The 15,538-nt window shown below is 37.0% G+C and overlaps 1 protein-coding gene across 1 annotated transcript in view; it reads left to right on the top strand.

Annotated features, from left to right (window-relative positions):
• Nucleotides 1-15,538, top strand: part of RPRD1A (regulation of nuclear pre-mRNA domain containing 1A) — a 55,768-nt gene that overhangs the window by 36,461 nt on the left and 3,769 nt on the right. The window lies entirely within an intron of this gene.

Raw genomic sequence — 15,538 nt, 5'->3', positions numbered from 1 at the left:
GCGGTATAATTATGTGATAGTAATGTGGCTGGAACCACCAGGCATTTTGGGAAAGATAGTATGTAAGACAGCAGGCTCAGAGGAAAGAACTTTTTCCTAGGAAGTAGTTAATAGAAGATCCAGCACAGTAACGTAAACTGCTGAAAATGCCTGAACACCCGGAGATCTTGCCCCACCCCTAATTACTACCCATCAAAAAACAGGGTGTCCTCATGGTCATGTTATGAAGAGCTCTATACTATTTTATTCTGATCAACAAAGGAATGTTTGGGAATTCTAGGCAAGTAAGCCAGGAAATAATATAAGCGATGACATCAAAGTCATAATGGCTATGAAATGAGAGCAAGTGAGAGTGGAACAGTTGAACAAGTGAGATTTTTTGTGAGATTTAGGAAACTAGAATTGTGCTGAGGAAGTTTAAACTTAAATGTAGTAAGTCAGTGCTCCATCGTTGTACATAATGCATACCTAAAAATGTGACTAAGACAAATTATATTAATATTTCAGCAACAAAACCGTATATTACGAGTTTTTGCCCAGAGAGACTTTTTTAATTACTAAGTTCCTTGCAGTAGTTACTGATGTTTTTGTATTATTTGAGATGGAAAAATAGTAAGGACATAGATTAATTATTAAATATACATAATGCAAGTTTTAAAATGATACGTAATTCTCTTGGCTAAATAGGAATAACATTTAGTTAGGAAGAACTGATCTTTAAGTTGGGAAGAAGGATTTAGTTTTTATTGGATTGAACTGGAGATTGCAATGCTGGAGATTGCAATGCTGATAAGCAGTCTTATCAACCTCCCTTCAGTCTGTCAAGCAAAAGATGCGTAGCAATTTGCCATCTTCTCTTGCCTTTTCATGAAATGTAAAGAAGCATTATTCTCCTCTTTCTGGATTCATGAAATTCCCCTTACTTTTGGATCACTGGAATTTTTGACATTGAATCCCAATTCCAAATTATAAAATTCTGTTCTCATTTTCCTTTAGTATGGAACATACAGCCAGCCAGGTAAAGCCCTGGGAGTGTCTGAGTGGCAAATATTTGCCACTCTTAGCATGTATGATTTCTGCCCTTATTTTTTTTATTGCAAGTATCAGCACTCATTAACTCCTCAGACTGCTGTACAAAACTGAAATGCTGACTGTAGCATCATCATAGGGTAGCTTTGACATGTTTGCTAACTAATGTGTGAAAGCCTGAATTTCGTGTCAAAGCTGTTTAGGATAGTCTGTACATAGTATGTATACATAGTACATATTAAATATACTGGTATATAGTATATATGCATTTCACACAAAATGAACTTCGTGTTGTAAATGATGATGGAGTTAAGAGTTTCCTTTGACTGTAGAACACAGGGTGAGGCAAAGGAACAAAAGGTAGAGAAGAGAAAAAAGATGAAAGAAAATTGGGAAAAGGAAATAAGATAGAAACAGTACAGCTTTCTTCACACCTGCAGGATTTAGTGTTGTGTCCCCATCTAGAGCTGCTACTGTGTGTGTCAGATGACCTTTTTTCTCAACTCCCTATCTAGACCTGTCCTAGTATTTGCCATCTGCTAGGAGGAGTGGAGCATCTGGATGACTAGGGCTAGTGAGGTAGATTGAGTTCTAAGGTGTCGACTCGGGCTCTGCCTGCTAGATTTCATTCTGTCTGCAGTTCCATGTTATTGCCCCTTTCTGACTCATAGTACCTTTTTGTTTTCCTTCATTTGAATGTCTACACTCATAATGAAACAGACTCCCTATTCATCAAGAAACCCTGCTCTTGAAGCCTCCAAGAGCTTATTAGTTTTGAGATTCCCAGAATTCTTTGGCCTCGAGTGAAATACCTCAATCCTGCTTGAAGGAAACAGTTCCATCCATGATGTGGGTGAAAAATTACAAGTGTTTAATTGAAATCTGCTATTGCACTTAAACTCCATCATAAGGGAGATAATTTAAAGTTTTATTGTAAAATAATAACCAATACTTGCTGTTTACTCCATGTGAAGGTGCCATTCTTGGTCCTAATCATGTTTTTCATCTGTGATCCTGTGAGGCAGATACTGCTATTACACTTGTCTTACGGATGAGAACACTGGCTGAGGCACAGAAGTATTAATTAACATATTCAAAGGAAACTTGAAAAATACATTAAAAAATTGTGGGTAAATGAATACATTAAAACCACTTAGCTCCTGATAAGATTTTGTTGTATTTTCTTTAACCTTATAAAAATCATAGGTTAAAAACATCATTGTAAACATAAAAAATGTTAAAACAGTGACAGCCATATTGTGTGTACAAATTTACATCCAGCTTGGATCTTGTTAGTCTTCAGTGAGTATGGAGTATGAATTAGAATAATGAACTGAGAATTTGGAGTTATGGGTTGTAGAACTTACTTTGTGAACTTGAAGAAATTGTGTAATGTCAAGCCCTTTTTTTTCTCATCTCCAAAATGTAGATCTTAAACCTAATAATGTGTGAGATCTGTTCAAGCTCTAAAGTTCAGTGCTTTTAACTTTTTCCCTATTCCTTATAATTGGAAATTTGAGTACTTTAGTTTAATTCAGTTTATAAAAGTGATATGCAGAGTTTAAAATTTTTTCTTTGCCTTTTATTCCTGCAGCACTTTTCCATCATAAAACAAATACAAGTTTATTATAGAATATTTGGAAAATACTGAAAAAGAAAAAAACCCTGAAAAAAATAAGTTTACACCAACCACTGAAAACAGTCGTTATTAATATTGTAATATATTCACTCCACTGTGTTTTGGTTTGGTTTTAAATAGTTGTAAATATTCAGTTTCATCTTTTAAAAAATATTCGTGAAAGTGATTTTTTAACTTAACATAATAGGTGGTTAGCATTTATTGTATCTGTTGTTTCCTTTATTTCAAATGGATGGAACTTTAAAAAATAAAAAGATCCACTTATCCACATCAGGATAAATAAGTTACACTTACAGGATCTATTGAAAGAACTAGGATCCTTGTTGGTAACTCTACTTTCTAGTTTATTTATGCACTCCTTGATTTTAAAGTAAGATTCGTGTTAGAATTTGTTTTGATAATTTTGATACCATTGCACGCATTAGATTTAAGGCAGATGTGAACCTCTTATGTAGTTAATCAGAATTTTAGGGAGAGCCTTGTGTCATCCACAGTAACGTAATCTCACAGAATTCTGTCAAGCTTGTCTTCCTAAATCAAGATTTCTTTGTAAAGCATCTCCCAGATTTGGTCATGCTTAGGTCAGGTTATGAAGAAAGTCACTGCTTCAAAGCGAAGCTGGTTCCATTCTTGGAACCTTCCTAGTATCATGTGATCTTATTCCAATATAGAGTAATACTCTTGGGAGTTTTTTGGGATGATCAACTTAGTACATTTAAAAACTGAGATTATTAACACACAGTGAAATGCACATCTATTAGGCAACTCATTATCATGTGGTAAACTTGGTAAACTTTAATAACTTATTAGATGCTGGACAAATTATGCTACATTAATATGTTTTGTATTCTAATTCTGATGATATTTTAGTTACCGTTTACTTTTGAAACTATAGATAAATGTGTTCAGTTTTCTTTGATTAAAAAAAGGTATGTTCATGAAACATCAGATTATAGAATATGAGAAGAACATGAATGTTTTTAACCTTTTTTGAGTTGCCAGCAGCTTTGAAAAATGCACATATGCTCACAAATTTTCTTACAACTTCAATTGAATTAAGGCTGCCTCTGACACCCATCCATGGCTCACAGTTTAATAACCATTGGTCCATAACCAGTGAAAATTGAATGGGGATCAGTGTGAATCTTGCATTGTTTTTATTATCCCCTGTCTCTTAAAAACTTCCGCTGTCAATTCCTACATTTAGATTTCTCTAAGCTGACTGCATCGGTATGGTCAGGACCTGGCTTCGCATCACTTTGTGGGAGAAAGCACTGGTCATGTAGTGGTTAGCATGGTGACAGCTGTGGTAACATAAACACTGTTAAGCTACAGTAAGTGTTCAGAATATGGAAAGTTCTATTTCATTAGATGCTGGTTAAACCACAGCTGGATTTATGTATTAAACTCTGGATTCTACATTAAGCAAAGGTAATTAACTTACCACAGTGTATTCAGAAGCAGGGTTTGGAATGGCAAAGGAAATGGAAACAAAATACCTTGGAGAACAGTTGAACAAATGGGGTATCTGGGACCAGACTTGAGAACGGGCATAACTTAGGTGCTGCCTGTTGGGTTTACATAAGAGGGCAGAATCACTGGATATATTCCATGTGACAAGCAAGACGAATTTGCCAATTAGAACTGGCCTAATGTGAAAGGACTATTTAACAAAGCAATGAGTTTCAGCCTCAGCTATCTGTATCTACAGCAGACCTTAAATACAGCCCAGCTCCTGGCCAGATAACATAAAATCTCACAATAAAGATCTGTTTACCTGTTTTTATTGCCCGATAATCATGTTCAGCTTTTGAAAAAATTATAAGGCATACCCAAAGGCAAGAAACAGTCTAAAGAGACAAAACAAGGATCAGAAACAGATTCTTGTATGACACAAAATTTGAATTACCAGACCAGGAATTTAAAATAGCTGATTAATATGTTAACAGCTCTAATGGAGAAGTAGACAACTATGCAAGACTAGATTTAGGTAGAGAGGTGGAAATGCTTAAGAAGGAATCCAAAGCAAATTTTAAATGCTAGAAATAAACACTGACGAGTGAAGAGGGACTTTGAGGATCAACTCAAGAGACTGGGTACTGCTGAAGAAAAAATCAGTGAGCTTGGTAATAGGTCAGTAGAAACTTCCCATACTGAAATGCAAAAAGAAAATGAACAACAAGCAATAACCCCTCCTCCCAAAAAAAGCCAAAACAAACCCTAGACACAGCGTGAGAATTGTGGGGCAATTTGGAAAAGCATAACATACATGTGCTTGGAATTCCAGAAGGAGAACAAATGAAGCAGAAGAAATATTTGAAATAACGGCCAAGAAATTCCAAAGTTAATGACAGACATCAAATCACTCATCCAGAAACTCAGAACAAACACCAAGCAGGATATCAAGAAATCTACAGTCTGCACTTAAGCATGTCATACTCATCCTGCAGAAAACGAAAGACAAAGGGCCTTAGAAGAAGCCAGAGGGGAAAAGCATCTTACCTGTAGACTAAGAATTGCAGTGGACTTCTCGGCAGAACCACACAGACAAGAAGGGAGTGGAGTGAGAAGTGTTGGAGGAAAAACGCTACCAACCCAGAGTTCTATACCCAGTGAAGTTATTCGTTAAAAGTGAAGGACAAGTTAAGCACGTTTGCTGTTGCTGCAGGTGGTCAAGAAGAGGTTGAAATGACAAGGTCAAGAGAAAAGCTGGGTCTAATGTTTGCCTCACTGAATTTGTAAACTGCTAGCTCTGTATGTATTCAGCAGAAACGTATTTCAGTGTTTCTGAGGAATGTTACAACCAGATTCCCCTGTTGGAGCTTCTCTCTGTACAGGAGCATGTTGGAGATTGGAACAGGGATGTAGCAAAGAAACTGTTACTGCTCCCAAACAGCCTAGAACCTCTGATTTATGGCCTGCCTGTTAAAGGGCTGTGGAACATTGTTCCATGGGACACCCATTCCAGGTTAGCTGACCTCCAGGGCCTGGAGACAGTGAGATTCTCTAGTAACTGGATAATATATACTAAAGGGAGTGAGGGTGAAAGTTCACACAGAAAATGAAAGTAATTTAAGGTTAAAGGGTCACACAAAATGAAAATTTAAAGGTAGCACGATTAAGTTGACTTCCTAATTTAAGTATCAGTACAAGTAGAAAAATTAATTTGTTGGATCTCATTTTGTTAAACTCCTTCTTCCCACTCAATTTTGAAGTTGCTTACAGAGAAATAGCCTGTTATATGCTGCCTGTCAGCTCTTAGCTCTCACCACCCCCTCCAAGGTCAAAACTGGTCTTTAGTAATAGGTCAGCTTTCCTGGAGTTTTGCTTATCATTCCTGATTGAGGTAGCTCCTTGCCTTGTTTCTTTTCCCTTTGTCTTCTCTGTGTTGCTGCTATTACTATTATTGGTCCCTATTTTGTTTAAAAAAAAAAAAATAGCCCCAAGGCCCACATTGCTGTTATTCACAAGGAAATGACAACCCCTCTCCACTACTGGGGATTCCAGAGGTCATTTAATGGCAGAATTAGACTACCTAACACAAGGCATAGTTTGTTTCCTTAACATGTTGGATTTTGAGTTTTAGAAAGTTGACTGTTAGTCCAATCACAGTGGTGATTCTGTATTTGATGTAAGGTAGATTTCAGCTGCATAACATCTTTAGAATACCATTCCCAGTAACAATTCCACGATATGAGAGGCAGGATAGCATAACGGTTAAGCATGAGGATTCTGGAGCCAGCCTGTCTAGGTTTGAAGCGTTTTTTGCAACCATCTGTTGACTTTAGGGAAAGTTTCTTAATTAGTGGTTAATTGTGCTTTTGTATCATCTGTAATGCATGGATAATGATGTCTGTACCTATGAAGATTAAATGAGCCACTTAGAACAGTTATTAGCATTTATTACTGGTAATAAGCACATCAAAATTTTGATTAGGGTCACGCTGAAATCTAGAAATGTATACAGCTTATTTGTAACAGTATCTACCCTTATTACAACTTAACATTATTGATTGTTTTTAAAAACCCAGTTGATAAAGCCAGGTAGGCATTGAGTTCCTTGCAGAAAACTTAGTCCCTGAGAAAATGTTAAATCTTTTTTCCACTTGTTAATCCAGAAGGCTAGTTAGCTTTTGTAATAATAGAATTATAACTTATTAACAGCTGGAAATTACTTACTTCAAGGACCTTTTATAAATAAAACCTGCTTGTAGAATACTTAGCTTATTTAAGAGAATGATAATAAGCCCTCAAAGAAACTAAAAGATCTAAGACAGTATATGTTAGATGACATTCATTTACACTAAAGTATTTCCCAGTACAAGGTAAAACTTTTCTGCAGACAGTCAAGGAAAAATGGCTCCATCAGAGAGGTGTAGGATAATGAGGAAGTACTGGATATTTTAAAAAATATTTTAATTACATATATAATTTTTTTTTAAATCATCAGTTGCAGGATTAGATCCCAAGCTAAGCTTGTTTGGCTATTTGTTTTCTAGAAGGCAAGTTAGGGCAAACTACTGAGGTCTTTACCTGCTTGGCACTGTTTCCGGGAGATGGCAACAGACTTGACTAATCTTCACAGTCTCATAAAGTCCCTGACATGATGGAATTTCTTGGCCTTGTTTAAAAAAAAAAAAAAAAGTGGTATTTTAAAAATCTTGATTGATATTTCAATTAACTTTTCCTATCCTCATAAAGAGCCCCAGCCCCAGAGTAAGCAAAATGAAGCAAATTATGATGGATCCTGAAAAATGAGAATCGAAGCTTCTAAATAGTTATATTGAAGAAAGTCACTTAAGAAAGACTTGTGTGTTTGCATCTTAAGAAAGGCAGAGGACATAAATACATATGAAAGAACAAGACTGTTAGGGGTCTGCGGGAGAACAAATAAAAGGAACCAGAATTGGGAAGATTACCATCAATCTGAGGGGTTCTATAATGTGTTCTGAAGATTATGTCTTGATACTCTTGATGAAGATAACTAGCTTTACCTTCAATATTGATTTGTTTTTCTGTGACCCAAGAACCCACTTATTTTATTCTCAAATATTTAGTTACAGTGAAGACTGATGATAATGATCTCATAGGTTAATTTTAAGTAACCAGGACTGAGTCATCTTTCAGACTAAGGATACATACATTGGAATATAAAGGAAGAAATTAAATTGCTCAGGTGTTTGCATTGACACACCATATGGAATCCTATGGAAATAAGACATGGAAATACTACATCTTTAAGATGTCTGCATCTTTAAGAAATACTATTGTGGGGAAAGTCTTAAACCATCATGCTATTATGTCCATGTTTTCTTTGCTGAAAAAATACACTAGTACATCTTTTGAAACTGGATGTTGTCCAGCCCAGTCATAATTGTTACACTTGAAAGGGACCCTAGAGATTGATTTCGCAAGTGAGAAGGAGAGAGAATGACTTATCAAAGCCTTGTTTTCAGAGCATTCTGAAATCTGGAGTACTCTCAAACAGCTTGCTCACTAGAATCAGGGTTGGGCTTCCTAGCTTGACACGTTCCCTTTCCTGCTACAGCAGCTGTCTCTCAGGAAGTGGGTAGGAATCAAGGGCCTGTAACATGGTAGGCATGATGTTTGAAATTGTTGACCACAGCCTTAGATCACTGAAGCTCTGCATGTGGATGCAGTTGAAATTCTCCAGCTGTTTTTATGAAAGTCACAGTCACGTATGAAAGAGGAGAGCAGAATTATTAGTAGCATCTGAAACAACAACAACAACAAAAGGGCAGCCCTTGTGTATGTTTAAACTGAGAAATTGTTAAGACATCTATTTTAAGCAACTGGAATTTTAGAACAACTGTATCTGGGTCAGCCCTAAAATGAATAAGAACTGCAAATTTCAGAAAATTTATCCTCTTGGCTGTTAGTGCAAGATGGTTCTGATACCATCCCGGAATGATGAGCACAGTTATATGGCACTTCATAATTTGAAGACTTTCTCAGTAGCTTATTTAAGCCTCAACAGCCCAATGAAATCGATAACTCATGTTTTATAAAGGAAGCAGCCGAGGCTGAGACTTAAGGCCCCCTTGCCTAAGATCAAAGGAGGTAAACTGAGGCAGTACTTGCAGCCAAATCTGACTCCATGCCCAGGAGAGTTGATTGGGGACCTGTTCATACCCAGTGCTTTGCTGGACACTTAAGGAATATGGATACAAAGTGTGTTTCCCTCTAATTAATATATACGAAAACTAGAAAACAGTATAGTAGTATTTAAGTTCAGAAATAAATAGTAACAGATCATAGCGAAGTTAGTGTGACACTAAAGTGGGAAAGTGTGGCCATGTTTGGTCTTAAAATATGTCTTGTGAAATGGAGACGATCTGGACACAATGTATATACTCAATATTAGCTGTAAAGAAAAGCATTGGTAGTGGTAGTTCAGATTTCAGCCTAACTCTAGCCCACTTCTACTACACGCAAGATAGATCACACCTCCTAATTCATTAATATTGAAGAATTCATGGCAGTATAAAAAGGTGCCTGCCCTTGGGATGGAGACAGATCCATGTATGTGTCTAAGTAGTACAGAGATAGTTTCAGCTGGGAGCCAGGAGTGAGGATGGCAGGCAGGAACTGGGGAAGGGTCTCTAGATAAAAGTGAAAATTCACCTGGATGGTAATGGGTAAAATTTACAATTGCAGAGTCGAGAGGCTTGGGTATGACCTGTGGAAGTAAGCCTTGGTGTGAAGCTGGGACTTAAAAAAAGCTAGACTTAAGGGTTGCAGGCTTTAGGGCGGTGTTAGTGGTGACACCAGCAAGTAAATTAAGAACAAAAATATAGGCCTTGTTGAATGAGGGGAATAGTGAGGGAGAAGTAAAGTGATTCCTGCAAACAGTTGACAGGAAATGAGGTAAAGCCTTGGTTGAGAGGCAGCCGGGCCATGGTGCTGCCTGAGAACATTTATTCTAATAGCTGTGTTTATTTTAATGTGAGTCAAGTCCAAATCTGATGCAAAAACTAGCACAACAAACTGATTGTATGGATGTTATTTCTTAGAATGAAACTGTTAAGAAGTGAGTTGATTTAAATAAACACATGAAATAAATAGGATAGGTGACAGGAAGGGTGGCAGTTAGCTAACTGAAACTTGGGAAGTAGTGATTAAAAGTTGGGAGAGGTGATATAAAGAAGCCTGAGGTTCTGAAAAAGCCTATTATTTTGATCTTAGATGCTGGTTACACAAATGGATACAAACATGCTAATTGAAGTATATACTTAACAGTTATGGACATGTGTCTTATTTAGAAAATAGTTATTGGCAAAACAAAGGTAGATACTATGGGAAGGAGAACAGAATTTTAGAGGGAAAAGATGCAAAGTTGCTTCTCTGGTTAAGTTTAAGTATCTTATTTGTTTCTAGAAGGAAAGACTCTCAGCTAAATTCTTCATTTTATTTACATCCAAAAATTATTTTTGAAAGGATATGGCTGAACCATTTCATTTAGATGATTAGAATTTTTTCCATTTTTTTTTTTGGCATTTTTCATTATTCATTAACTTTTCTGTGTGTGTGTCCCACATGTGTAGTGTGCAAATAGTCAGTAGGATGTCAAAGCAGCACATTGTTGAATGGTCACCAAGTAGTAATGAAAGTTCAGATGTGAGGGGAGTAATCAGAGAAGGTTTAATGGAGACTTGGGATTTAAGCTGGCACTTTAAGGATGGAAAGAAATTTGATGAAGATCCCAAAAGAGGAATAATTTGAACAAAGGATTCTAAATAGAAATTTGTATCATTTTGACTTCAAGAAAATTTTGTGTTCAGATCAGGCTAAATACCACAGAATTCCCAGAGGGGAGGGTATAGCTCAAGTGGTAGGGTGCTTGTTTAGCAACCACAGGGTCCTGGGTTCAATTCCTAGTACCTCCTCTAAACAAGTAAGTAAATAAGTAAACCTAATTACCTCCCCCCACCACCAAAAAAAAAAAAACCCCACAGAATTCCCTATTTTAAAAAATAATATATTGCTTTAATATTCATATATTTTTAAAATCTTAAATTACACATAGTTCTGTAATATTCTTAACAAACATTTAGTGTAAATGACATTCATTTACACTAAAGTATTTCCCAGTACAAGGTAAAACTTTTCTGTGGATAATTTAATAAAATGATATTCTTTAAAACATCTTAAGTAGTTTTTGGCTTTATCATCTTTTTTGAATGGTGAATGTTATCATTTGACCAAGAATAATTAAGATCTCTTCGTTTATTCATTAATTTTGATGAATGGTATGAAATGAAATGTGTATGTGTTGTCTGGCATTTATAAATCTTTTCTTTTTCTTGAGGTATAGTTGATTTACAATGTTGTATTGGTTTTTGGAGTAGAGCATAGTAATTCAGTTATACATAAATACTTTCTCATATTTTTCATTATAGTTATTTCAATTTATTGAATGTAGTTCCCTGTGCTGTGCAGTAGGTCCTTGCTGTTTCTCTGTTCTGTACATAGTGGTTAGTATGGCATTTATAAATCTTGAGCACTTTACAGCCGGTTTTTAAAATCTTAGTTTTCTCATCTGTAAAACATGGATAGTGAAACCTGTGTTTCAAGATTTTTGTGATGATTAGGATAAGAAAGTATGCCAAATGGCTTGGATAATCTAGGAAAATAATTTGTCCATTAGACTTTTTTTGAGGATGAAAAATCCCAAATCTTTATTTCCAGCTCAGAATGCTAGAACCACATTTCCAAGTGCCTACTACCAGAAGTCCCCAGGATAACTCACACTTACGCTGAAAAGTGAACTGCCTGTCCTCCACCGAGGAGTTTCTGCTTTTGGCTTTGCTTCTATCCAGCCCCTCAGCAAGCCTGAAACCTCATCATTCTTCACATTGAACTATAACCAAGTCGTGCTGATTTTTCTGACGAGACGTAGCCTTTGTCTTTTAAATTGATGTGTTACATACACACAGTGCAGCTTATGCAGCGCTGGTGCCTTGGTTCCGACCCTAGTCCCCTCCTTGACAGCTGCAGTTAACTGCTGGCTGGGTTTCCTCCTCAGAATCACTCTTCTGTGCTGAATCCAGATTCATCCTCTGACAACTTAAAAGTGACCGTATTTGGTAAGGGAATCACGTTCTTCACTTTGCACCATGCACTGTGGTAACTGTGAATTGCCCGGCACAGACCATGCCCTTTATGTTCATCTTGCTGTCCCCAGGTTCTGTTGTGTTCTCTCACCTCTCCTTACTTTTGAAAACCTTCCCGGAATTCCTCAGCGGGGCAGTGTCCTCCACGCTTCAGTGTCTGGGAGTCTTAGAAAGCGGTTTCACCCCTAGTGGAGCACATCCTACGTTGTTGTAATTGCTTGTTTGCTTGACTGTTAAGCTGTGTGCTCTTCAGGTAGGGACTGTGGTTCTTCTTTGTGTTCCCAGCACAGGGACTGGCGTGTACTGTAGTAAATGCTCAAGAAATGCTTGCTACTCTGAAGTGTGAAGTAGATTAGCTGAGACCTTTGAGTCTCAAATAATGGACAACAGTACATTTGTTTGAAAAACGCAGGTAATACGGAGGAAAAGCTAGAATCTCACGTCAGAAGACTGTCATCTAAATGTTGGTATGTAAATTAGTAGGTGTTAACATGTTGCATACAGGTGATGTATTGAAAGCAGTTATTATAGACAGTATCTTTATTTTCTGTGGACTTGCTTCTGACCCTCTTGACCATTACTCATGTTGATCACTGGGGCTATAATATTTGCATTGACAGATATCAAATTGGTCTTTCTGAATTCAGTTTAGAATGGTGGAGAGTATTTATATTGTATGAACTTGGTATCTGCTGCAGCCGGAATGACCCCCTCACCTTTTCCTTTATCCTGTGACTTGTATTTTGAAAGTGAACTTCTTAGTAAAGTAGCAGAACTTGGAATCCATTTTCCCATTGAAAACAGTGCTATTACTTAACTGATACTTAGTTGCTCAGACTAACTCACCAAACCTTTTTCCCTCTCTCTAACAGTTTTATTGAGATAAATTCGCATACCATGTAACTTATTCAGTTACAGTATACACTTCTTTAGTATATTCATATGATTTTGTAACCATTGCTACAGTCTATAATTTTAGAACATTTTTATCTACCCTAAAGGAAACCTTATCCATTTCCACTTCCCCCAGTCCCAAGCAACCACAAACCTCATTTCCGTCTCTATCAATTTGCCTATTCTGGACATTTCATGTAAATGGAACCATACAGGATATAGTCTTTTTGATGGGCATCTTTTGTTTACCATAATGTTTTCAGGGGTCTTCCATGTTGTATCATACATTAGTTCTTTGTTTCTTTTTATGGCCAGATAATATTACATTGTAGGAATATACCACATTTTGTTTCTATATTCATCAGTTGATAGATACATGGATTTTTTTTTCTGCTTTTTGGCTGTTATAAATTATATTGCTATGAACATTCATGTATGATTTTGTTTGTGGACATACATTTTCATTTCTTTTGTATTTTCCTAGGAGTAGAATTGCTGGGTTATATTTTAACTCTGCATGACTTTTTGAGGAACTGCCAAACTGTTCCCCACATTGGCTGCACCATTTTAAATTTCCACCAGCATTGTATGAGTTCCAGTTCATCCACATTCTTGTCAGCACTTGTTATTGTCTGTCTTTTTGTCCTAGTGGGTGTGAAGTGGTATCTCATTATGGCTTTTAGTTTGCATCAAAAGAATTTTAATTTCTAAACCCACAGAATAGTCATACTAGATACCTTTGCAGTTAAAGCAGTATAGGATTTGTCTTTCTGTGTGGCTAATTTCACTTAGCATAATGTCCTCTAGGTTTGTCCAGGTTAGTGCAAATGACAGAATTTCCTTCTTTTTCATGGCTGAATCATTTGAATCAAAGGATTTAGATAAATCTTAGTATTTCAATAACAGCCTATCTGGATGCTAAAAACTAGAAGTTAGGGTGGGCACTAGAAGTTAGTAATGATCACTTAAGGCACATAAAACATTTCTCAGAACATCTAGCCTTGAGAGGAGCAGAGAGGAATGTTGAGCATGTTTGAACAGCATCTGAATATAGATCATGCTGAATCCAGAGTGCGTTAGGTATTATTTACTGAAGAATGAATTAGTAAGAACAGTGGATAGATGGAGATACGTGTTCGCCCCCCTACCAGCGTGTTCTGAGGAAGAAACATCCTGCTGAAAAGTACGCATCTAGAATGGAGTACCCTGCTGCTCCCTTTTGTGTGCCGCCCTGAGCTGTTATGCTGAAACATACCTGGTATTCCCGCGTGTATCACTGGCGAAGGGGAAGAGGGAAGCGAAAACTCATACCTTGAGGTTATAGATCCTGATTAAACTCTCTTTTACTCAATCCTGATCCTCATGGTAGGTTATAGGTTAGAAATGCAGGGACAGGCAGACATGGCCCAAAGCTATCCTAGAACATGTCCAGCTTTCAACCTTGCCTGCTTTGTCTGCCACTGTGCCCAGTTCCCCTGCTTCAGAATCATCCTCCTCTCCTGCATTCCTAGAGCAGTTTGTAATTCTGACAAACTCCTTTCCCCATGTGTAAGTTATTTTTTAAAAGAAGAGTCTCAGTAATACAAAGACATTTCACTGATTTCATTTTAGGCAGAGAAACTAGAGAAGTGGCTTACAGTTTGGCTGAGTATTGCATCCTTTTGGGAGCTTTTAACAATTCAAGAGCTCTGGACCCGCCGTCCAGAGATTCTCATTTAATTGATATGTAGGGGGAAATGGAGTTCTCTTGAAAAATCTGAGTTTCTTCAAAAATGTCCTAGGTGATCCTGATGTGCTGTCAGAGTCGAGACCTAGAGAAGGGCTCTGTGGATCCCTGCTACCCCAGATGACAGCTAGTCACTCACCTGCTCTGTCTTGTTCGTGACATCAGCCTTGGTCAGAGGGACTGAAACGGTTTTCGTCTTTCTGGAGGGAATTATACCCATTTTCAAGACTCTCCTCTTCATGTCCCACCTGTACTAGGTGATAGAGTATAGAAGATTTTTACCCCCTTGTTGAAGTCTGGAAACTTCAATTAAAAGATGTTTCCACTACAGAGAATGGGCTTTTGCCCCCTAAGCCAAACATGATCTTGATTAGCTTCCAGTCTCTGACTCGTTGGGCTCTGTTTGCAGTTTCCTAACCTTTTTTTTTTTTTTATGCTATTGTAATCCTTTGATGATCCGGTGATGCCTTGGACCCCTTCTCAAGTTAAAGATTTTAAATGTAGAAAATAAAATGCACAGCATTACAATGGAAACAAATTATACTGAAGTCCAGTTACTGAAGGGGGAGGGAGGGTGTAGCTCAGTGGTAGAGCACATGCTTAGCATGCACAAGGCTGTAGCTTCAATCCCGAGCTACTCCGTTAAAAAAAAAAAAAAAAAAAAGCCAGCAAGAGTGTAAATATGTGCAAAGGGCGTATGTTCATCCACAAGGAAAACCACTCAGATTGCAGCAGAAAAATGAGAACACACAATTCACAGAAAAGGAAAATGGTGAATGAAAGTGTTAAAAATCGAGCATGATAAAAATATAAACTAAGGCAGTTACTGAAATAAAATTTGTACAGTATGTGCTTTGTTATTGACACATGAAAGTATTTCTACCTGTTGATCTAATAATTTCAGTCGTGATAAATGTAAACAGTATTTCAAGATTGATGTTGAAAACTAATGTAATATTGAAGCACCTGGTTTCCACTAGAGACAGACTCAGAGGTACTGATAATACACCTGTGGTTTGTTGTTGCAAATGAAAACAGTGCTACATTTCAGTTTAAGTTTGTGAAAATAAATACATAATTTTTCTTATCCAAGCTCAAGAACATTTGAAAATCTGA

Source organism: Camelus ferus, chromosome 24 (assembly GCF_009834535.1).
Source record: "Camelus ferus isolate YT-003-E chromosome 24, BCGSAC_Cfer_1.0, whole genome shotgun sequence".
NCBI classification, from domain to species: Eukaryota; Metazoa; Chordata; class Mammalia; order Artiodactyla; family Camelidae; genus Camelus; species Camelus ferus.
Note: the sequence above shows the minus strand (reverse complement) of the source record. Positions and strands in the feature narration are given on the sequence as shown.